At 43.4% G+C, this 8,755-nt stretch overlaps 1 protein-coding gene across 1 annotated transcript in view; it reads right to left on the bottom strand.

Moving 5' to 3' along the window:
- The window catches only part of LOC124716931, a 59,993-nt gene extending 57,328 nt beyond the window's left edge, over positions 1–2,665 (bottom strand). The window contains exon 1 of the mRNA XM_047243509.1: positions 2,501–2,665. The gene's annotated coding sequence lies outside the window, so the exon portion shown is untranslated. The remainder of the gene's footprint in view (positions 1–2,500) is intronic.
- Positions 2,666–8,755: the final 6,090 nt, after the last annotated feature.

The following is an 8,755-nucleotide window of genomic DNA, read 5'->3' on the forward strand; positions in this document are numbered from 1 at the left end:
AAGGCAGGTTAATATGTAGGCGCATTTAGCAGGTCACCTGTTTTCTATTTTTATTGTAAACTATGAACGAATTGTTAAGTTTTCAAGTTTTCTCCTTATATTGTGTCACAAGTTTGCTTAATCTTTTAAAGCAAATGGAGCATAGTACTGCATTGATTCCACTCTTTGTAAAGTATTTCCAGACTAGGGACGGGGCCATTCTGTAAGAAAACTGATGTTTGGCCACTGCCATGTAGACCACCTGGGAAAGTCTTGAATACAGCAGATACAGGCATACTATCCAACAGGCCATGTCACATGGTAAAAGGCACATTGTCGTCTCAGCAATGCTGTACCAGTTCTTATGCCATCTGTTTATTACTCGTTTATGTCGGCATTGTTATTAAAATAGGTATTGATAGCGTTTCCCATTTTCTACAACGACGCAATATTTCAATACAATGCACATTTTACGAATAAAAATTTCTCGTTCATTAAAAAAAGGTTTATTTAAAAACTAAAAATTTTTACACTGCTGCTAAATTGAGATTTCGGTATTTTATCCAGCTTTTAGTAAAAAATGAAAACGCCAATTACAACCGAGACCAAGCAAATACCGAAAAATACCGGTTATTCAGAACAAATTCTGGAATCGGTTTTAACCAGTAGGTTCTTTCCGTCCCTAACGGAAAGGCCTGATTGTACCATCCTTGCGTTTGTCGTCGCTGCCTTGGCCGGGAATGAGTCATCTTGTTTTGACCTTGACGATATTTTGGTAGGGTGTTGTCGTTGGTTATTCTAAAATTTTCGTTCCGCTTTGCAGGTACTGCCACCTTACGCCTTGCACCAACCTGTGGCGTTGCTGTACTCATTAAATAGTGAAAGGTTAATTGTTGTTGTTGCCGCTTTCGTGGCTGTACCATAAAATTAATGGCATCGTGATACGAAGAAAGCTTGCGTCTGAACCGGACTGTGCGTATTACAGCAAGCTGATTCTGGACTATTATAACTGTGATGTGAAGTTCAACTTTACTGTCTCACTTATATCTGGTTGTGTTTTAAGTTAATGACATAGCAGTTTTTAAGCCAGGAAGCTACTCCTACCTCCAAGGATGCAGTTAAGAAACTTAAATCAACACCTAACCATAGTTATGATGAAAGTTACTGAGTTTTGCTTTATGGTAAATGCCAACAGAGAAAGCAGTGATAATCGAATTCTCCAGTGCGTTGTATGCTTAGAAACGCTTTAAAATCAAAACATGAAGCCTTCAACCCTTTATTTTGCACACGCAGAACTATTGTGAAGAAAAAGTGTTAAGTTACTTAAATTATATGTATATAACTATCGTCATGTGAGGACTTCTGTATACATTGTTTCAAAATACAGTATGTTACCTGTATCATTGCCCACAAGAGGCGCATGGGTACTGCAATGTAAGTACTATAGTGTTGTTCCTGCGGATGAAAAAATGGCTGCACTTTGCACTGTGGCATGTGAAATGTCTTAAAAGAATTCCTTTTCGCTACAAAACACGGAACAGTATCACATTTTCTGAATTTTACAATCTACCATCGCCGAGCCAAAAGTCTACATCTTCCGTTTTGCGCCATAATCTGGCCAATGACCAAAACTATTTTGTCGCATTTCACTAGCAGAGCAGCTTCTGTTTTCTTCTTCTTCTTTCTTGTTGTACGAACAGTACCCAAAGGCAGTTTTCCTATTCTCACAAAAGATAAGTCCATTTGCAACGTCCCAGGTAAGAATTCGACAACACATTTGTATAACAACTCACCTTCAAGACGTCCTTTTTCCGTTTATAAGTAGTTTTTGTGCCGAAATAAAAACAAGCACCACAGAATAGAATGAAAATGCTACACCGGTAACTCATCCTCACATAACCTAGCAAGATGTCGGCTAAAAATTTATACTGTTCGGAAACTTTTCATCGGAGGCAACAGAATATCACAGTGTATGAGAGCTTAAATGTTGTTTGCAAGCACCAGCGCCCGTCCCAGGACGGAATTTGAAACTCGTTGCAGAAAGCAGTGAGCAATTTTGATGTTGTTTGAGACTAACGTTATAGAAGCCTTATACCATGCTAGTTTTAAAATTGCAAAGGAAGGAACCCGCACCTCAGGCTTCGTTAAAAAGTGAACAAGCTAAACAGGTAGGCATAATTTTTCACAATGTCAACTAGTACGCAGTGACAGAAAGTCTGGGAAATCCTGCCTTATGGAATCATTCTTCCCTCGCTCCGTACGCACTTGGAACGGAAAGTAGCTCTAATAAATGGTACGATGGGAAGTGCCCTGTGCTATGCATTTCGCAGTGGATTGCAGAGTTAAATTTGACTACCAGCGCACAAAAAAACTGCACTTTAATCACGTTATGGAAGCGAGAGAAGCAAGTAAAAGCGTGCGGGCTGTAGGAGCTCTAACATAATGATAACGGCAGCCTCGTAACGAGGTCAGCTGACTGCCAGAACCAATCACGGTAGCGAGTGGTGATGACGTCACCCACCTGTTGTCTCTCGCGCGTTCTTTCCGCTACTTGTTGCTACAGTCGGTGGGTTCCCGCAACGCGCTGGAATGTGCGTTCCTCGCGACACTACACTGGCTAGACTGGCTGCGGGCCAGGTCGACCGGAGTGTCGGTCATCCCCACCCCCTTTCTCCCCCACACTGGACACTGTTCCACGCTGGCGATGAGGTGAGGCAGGACTGCCAACGTGCGCGCCGCGAAGGCACTAGCTCCGCTCCGTAGTAGTTACCAGAGCGGCCGGGCGAGGCGCTGGTGGCAGCACCAGCCGTCAACGAAACCGTCTCTGCCGAGGACATCCTTAAGGCATCGGCACACGGACCGTGCTGTCGAACGTCAACGTTGAGCGTGCCGAGTTCAACGTGCTGCTGAACGCTCAGAAACGCTGCGACTTGTGCATACGGTACGTGTGCCCCAACGTGGTACACGCGATTGCGACGCACTCCAACGGCAGTTGTGGGATGTTACTGTTCGTAAATCACACTGTTTACTAGAGATGGGCAAACTGAAACACGTAACTGTTTCGAAACAAATGAAACAGTACAATGTAATGTTTCGATACGCTGTTTAGAAACAGTGAAACAGTTTGTGTTTTGTAACCTAATGAACCTACGCGTTTTATCATCTTGAATGTCTACTGTATAAGTGTGTCCATATAAACACAAATGAGGTGTGAGGGCGATAATCATATCGCAGACAGTATGAAACTACCACTTAGGCGCCTTGGCAGTTTTGTATTTCCTGCAGCAAATGCGCTGCTTTCGCGTCGTGTGACTTTCATACTTTTCAATTGGCTGAGGACAGCCATAGCTGAAGACAGAAGAACCACCACGAACGGAACTGGAGATGGGAGCAAACTGCAGAAACAACGGATATGCTACTCAGTAGCAGCTACTGGGATTCCCACATTCCGTTAGTATGGGTAATATACCCATCCTGCTAATTTCCATGCACACAAGGGAATCCTTGTGGATAATAGCCACAGTGACTATAGACTCACAAATAACGACAAATAATTCGAATAAATAACGAAATATAACAGAAAAAATTTTGTCTTTCAAGGTGTTTCGAACCGTTACTATAAATTCGCTATGCTTCCCAGCCCTTCCCGTTCACCATTACACTATCAGTGATATGTCAAACAGATTGCTTGCAATTATACCTACATCAAATTTATGTATATGTCTAATAACTGTCACTCTACCCCTTTTCTTATTCAAAGTGTTCCAGGCTTACTTGCGTTTCTTAATATGATTACTGTACATGAACAGAGAAGCGTATGTTATTAAAAAAATGTAATTTAACTGAATGATTTTCACATATTCATTATTTTGAATGTGAATAGTATGCGTTGTTTTATTGTTTGGTTAGTGTTTATAAAGCAGATGTTACGCCATTTCGAAATAGGACAGTCAGCTAGAAACGAAGCTTTATTTTCGGATATCTTAAGCTTCATGATATTGCTTGCCAAAAAGATTTCGACACTCTTGAAAGTGTTTCATGAAGCAGTATGTTGTGTTTCAGTACCTGTGCCGAGCCCGAATCTCGTCCGACACAGAGCGGAATGAAACATCACTGTTTCGATACAATCAGTCCGTTCCAAGCACAGGTGGACTGAAACAGCCTTATTTTGAAACATCGATACAGTTTCTGTGCCTGGCTCAAGATCGAATTTGGTCCGGTTATCCGAGACAGGGGCGGAATGAAAAACCACTGTTTCGAAACAGTGAACCACAGCCGTTCCGAAACACTGAAACAGTTCCACGTATCGATACACTGTATCTAAACACAGAAACAGTGGCCAAGTCTACTGTTTACTCAACGGGCGCGCGTAAAATTCCCATGTTAGCCCTATTAAAACGCACGTTTCCTCGATTTTTCATTCCTAATCGCGTTGTTCTATATGTAATATACACTAAAACTTCAATATCGATGTACATGTTTTAAGACAAAAAGGAAAGTACCAGCTACAATCAACAGGGACACATGCTTATAAAAGTTCCATTACAAACAGTCTGACAGAAATTTACAATAGTTCTCCACATAAGATAAACATTATTTTATCTTTCCCACACTTTGGTGAAACCCTAAGGTCATTCTTACTTGATCACTGTTCCTACCCAGTTGCAGAATCTTTAAAAGATGTGAATTACGAAACTCAAAGGTTCAAAAATGGCTCTGAGCACTATGGGACTTAACTTCTGATGTCATCAGTCCCCTAGAACTTAGAACTACTTAAACCTAACTAACCTAAGGACATCACACACATCCATGCCCGAGGCAGGATTCGAACCTGCGACCGTAGCGGTCACGCGGTTCCAGACTGTAGCGCCTAGAACCGCTCGGCCACTCCGGCCGGCAAAACTCAAAGAAAAAAGGAACAAAATATCTTTATACAAGTATCGTAAGCTGTCCTGTTGATTAAACCAATCGAAAAACTCACTCCTCGTAAAAAAGTGAACTTATATTTACGTTACATCAAATATGTAGTATATACACTCCTCGAAATGGAAAAAAGAACACATTGACACCGGTGTGTCAGACCCACCATACTTGCTCCGGACACTGCGAGAGGGCTGTACAAGCAATGATCACACGCACGGCACAGCGGACACACCAGGAACCGCGGTGTTGGTCGTCGAATGGCGCTAGCTGCGCAGCATTTGTGCACCGCCGCCGTCAGTGTCAGCCAGTTTGCCGTGGCATACGGAGCTCCATCGCAGTCTTTAACACTGGTAGCATGCCGCGACAGCGTGGACGTGAACCGTATGTGCAGTTGACGCACTTTGAGCGAGGGCGTATAATGGGCATGCGGGAGGCCGGGTGGACGTACCGCCGAATTGCTCAACACGTGGGGCGTGAGGTCTCCACAGTACATCGATGTTGTCGCCAGTGGTCGGCGGAAGGTGCACATGCCCGTCGACCTGGGACCGGACCGCAGCGACGCACGGATGCACGCCAAGACCGTAGGATCCTACGCAGTGCCGTAGGGGACCGCACCGCCACTTCCCAGCAAATTAGGGACACTGTTGCTCCTGGGGTATCGGCGAGGACCATTCGCAACCGCCTCCATGAAGCTGGGCTACGGTCCCGCACACCGTTAGGCCGTCTTCCGCTCACGCCCCAACATCGTGCAGCCCGCCTCCAGTGGTGTCGCGACAGGCGTGAATGGAGGGACGAATGGAGACGTGTCGTCTTCAGCGATGAGAGTCGCTTCTGCCTTGGTGCCAGTGATGGTCGTATGCGTGTTTGGCGCCGTGCAGGTGAGCGCCACAATCAGGACTGCATACGACCGAGGCAGACAGGGCCAACACCCGGCATCATGGTGTGGGGAGCGATCTCCTACACTGGCCGTACACCACTGGTGATCGTCGAGGGGACACTGAATAGTGGACGGTACATCCAAACCGTCATCGAACCCATCGTTCTACCATTCCTAGACCGGCAAGGGAACTTGCTGTTCCAACAGGACAATGCACGTCCGCATGTATCCCGTGCCACCCAACGTGCTCTAGAAGGTGTAAGTCAACTACCCTGGCCAGCAAGATCTCCGGATCTGTCCCCCATTGAGCATGTTTGGGACTGGATGAAGCGTCGTCTCACGCGGTCTGCTCATCCAGCACGAGCGCTGGTCCAACTGAGGCGCCAGGTGGAAATGGCATGGCAAACCGTTCCACAGGACTACATCCAGCATCTCTACGATCGTCTCCATGGGAGAATAGCAGCCTGCATTGCTGCGAAAGGTGGATATACACTGTACTAGTGCCGACATTGTGCATGCTCTGTTGCCTGTGTCTATGTGCCTGTGGTTCTGTCAGTGTGATCATGTGATGTATCTGACCCCAGGAATGTGTCAATAAAGTTTCCCCTTCCTGGGACAATGAATTCACGGTGTTCTTATTTCAATTTCCAGGAGCGTATTTACATTTAACTAATAATAAAGCATCAGAACCTATTAAATACGCGAATGTTGGGAAAAAAAATATTTTGAGTCTTCGCGAGACACGAACCATAGTTTTACCACCCAGCTGGTCGTCGATCATTGACGCTACTTACTAAGCTTTATTTATTTATTGTTAAAGTGATAACAGTTTATGAATGACCAAATCTAACCCGTTACTACATGATAAATGCTTTAATCGTAGCTATGTTACTATATGAAATTTAATTATAACAAATTGTACCGAGAACAATGGATTTTTGGTTGATCCTTAGTGTGTCGCTACCTTCAAACGACATACTCTCATAATACGCAAGTTACAATAATTCTTTTGCCACGAATATGACTTCTCATTATTTTAGTGCAACGAATCATACAGTTAACAATGGGTTTTTTAGTGATTGTCAATTTGCTGGCCCTCAGAAACGGCATATATACGTATAGGCTTGAACTGAATGCGAATATGGCGCCTCAAAGCTGTGTGTTGGAGGGAGATGGCGTGCGTGTGACGTAGGTGGCGTTGTGCCATCTCATTGGTCAACGCTCAGACACACGCTCAGAATATCTGACATGCCAGATATTGCTCTGTACGTTCGGAAAGACTCCCGAACGTGCTGTTCCACGCTATGACGTCAGGAACTCGCCACGCTCAACACTCAACATTTGGATGCACGGTCCGTGTGCCGACGGCTTTACGGCTGCGGTCAAGTGGCACCAATATCGGTGGATTTCGCCGAAGACTGACATCGGCTGAAGACGGCCGATCGATTAAAATCAGTACGTCACTACGTATGCGGTCACAATGTATTCGGACGACAACTGGTGGATTTCAAATCAATTTTTTTTTTTCGGTCATAATGGCCGACACGACACGAAACATGAACTGTGAAGAACTGACAAGTTTAGCTGAAGGTGGCATACTGAGAATAAAAAACATGACCGGTATGCAATTCGGAATCTGTGGACTGAAATCGCAAGTTTATTGGAATCCGCAAATGAGCAAAATCCTTATCAGAAATTTTAGGTGTGGACTATAACCTTAAAAAATAATTTTTTCAAGTGACAAGGATAGATTATCTTTTGCTTAAAGTTGCTGTTGTGGATCTTCTTGGGTTGTGGTGGGTGGACATCACCTGTCTACAAATTATTATAACTGCTTACTTGCGGTGTTTTTATGGCAGTGGTGTGGTGATTCTGTTACGTGGAGTGGTTTGCAAGTATGGTGCACGTGTTTGTTTCGACTTTCCAGTTTGTTAGATGTTCAGAGTGTCTTACACTAAACTCTGTTTATCTTTCACACGTATACTGAAAGAGAGTCATTGAAGGATAATTGACATATCCCTGCACAACGTTAAATAAATTCATAAAAAATTCGTTTAGGTTCCTATTTGTAGAGATCTATTAAATAATCCAGTTCTCACATTAAATACGCATTTCTGGTTCAAGTATGACCAGAAGTGACACTTTGATATTTGACATCGGACGATTACGTCTTTCTAATAATTAGGCCTATACCACCTTCTGAAAAGTATAGTTTCTATGTTTTTGTGTGATATGTTAGATGTTATTTAGGATGCTCTAAATACTAATTTAAAATCTAATTTTTTCACTCTTGCACCCTAAATACGTGTACTACGAAATGTTTAGTTTCTTCTATACCGAATTTTGACCCCTCCCGTCGGAGGTTCAAGTCCTCCCTCGGGCATGGGTGTGTGTGTGTGTGTTGCCCTTAGCGTAAGTTAGTTTAAGTTAGATTAAGTCGTGTGTAAGCTTTGGGACCGATGACCTTAGCAGCTTGGTCCCTTAAGACCTTAGCACAAATTTCCAAATTCCGATTTTTGAAGCTGTGTAAGTAAACTAAGAGACACTGTAGTATTGTTGAGTTTCCTTATTGAAGCAACACTCAAACTGAAATAATACTGCCCCCAGGAATATTGTTACATTCCTTTCTCAAATACACAAGGTAAGTGTTTAGAAAGCAGTGAAGTGTACTAGAATCTGATTATCTGAATATCCTGCCAGTATTGCATTAATTTGCACCATTTTTAGAATAAAGTGAGCTGCTGTGAAACCACAAATTTACCTGCCACTAATTGGACAATACTTGTTTCCTTAAGCACAAATTTTATCCATGCATCATATAACATAGACATGTAGTTTCACCACGTAAATGAACCATTATGTGCTCATAACATCATTAGGAAAAATTCTACAGACTAAAGTGGCACATCCTGCCACTGTAGCATAGTAAACCACACTCTAAACAACGTGTTTTGGAAAGATCGTTAGTGCAGTGTG

The sequence above is a fragment of the Schistocerca piceifrons genome, chromosome 9 (genome assembly GCF_021461385.2).
Source record: "Schistocerca piceifrons isolate TAMUIC-IGC-003096 chromosome 9, iqSchPice1.1, whole genome shotgun sequence".
In the NCBI taxonomy this organism is placed as follows: domain Eukaryota; kingdom Metazoa; phylum Arthropoda; class Insecta; order Orthoptera; family Acrididae; genus Schistocerca; species Schistocerca piceifrons.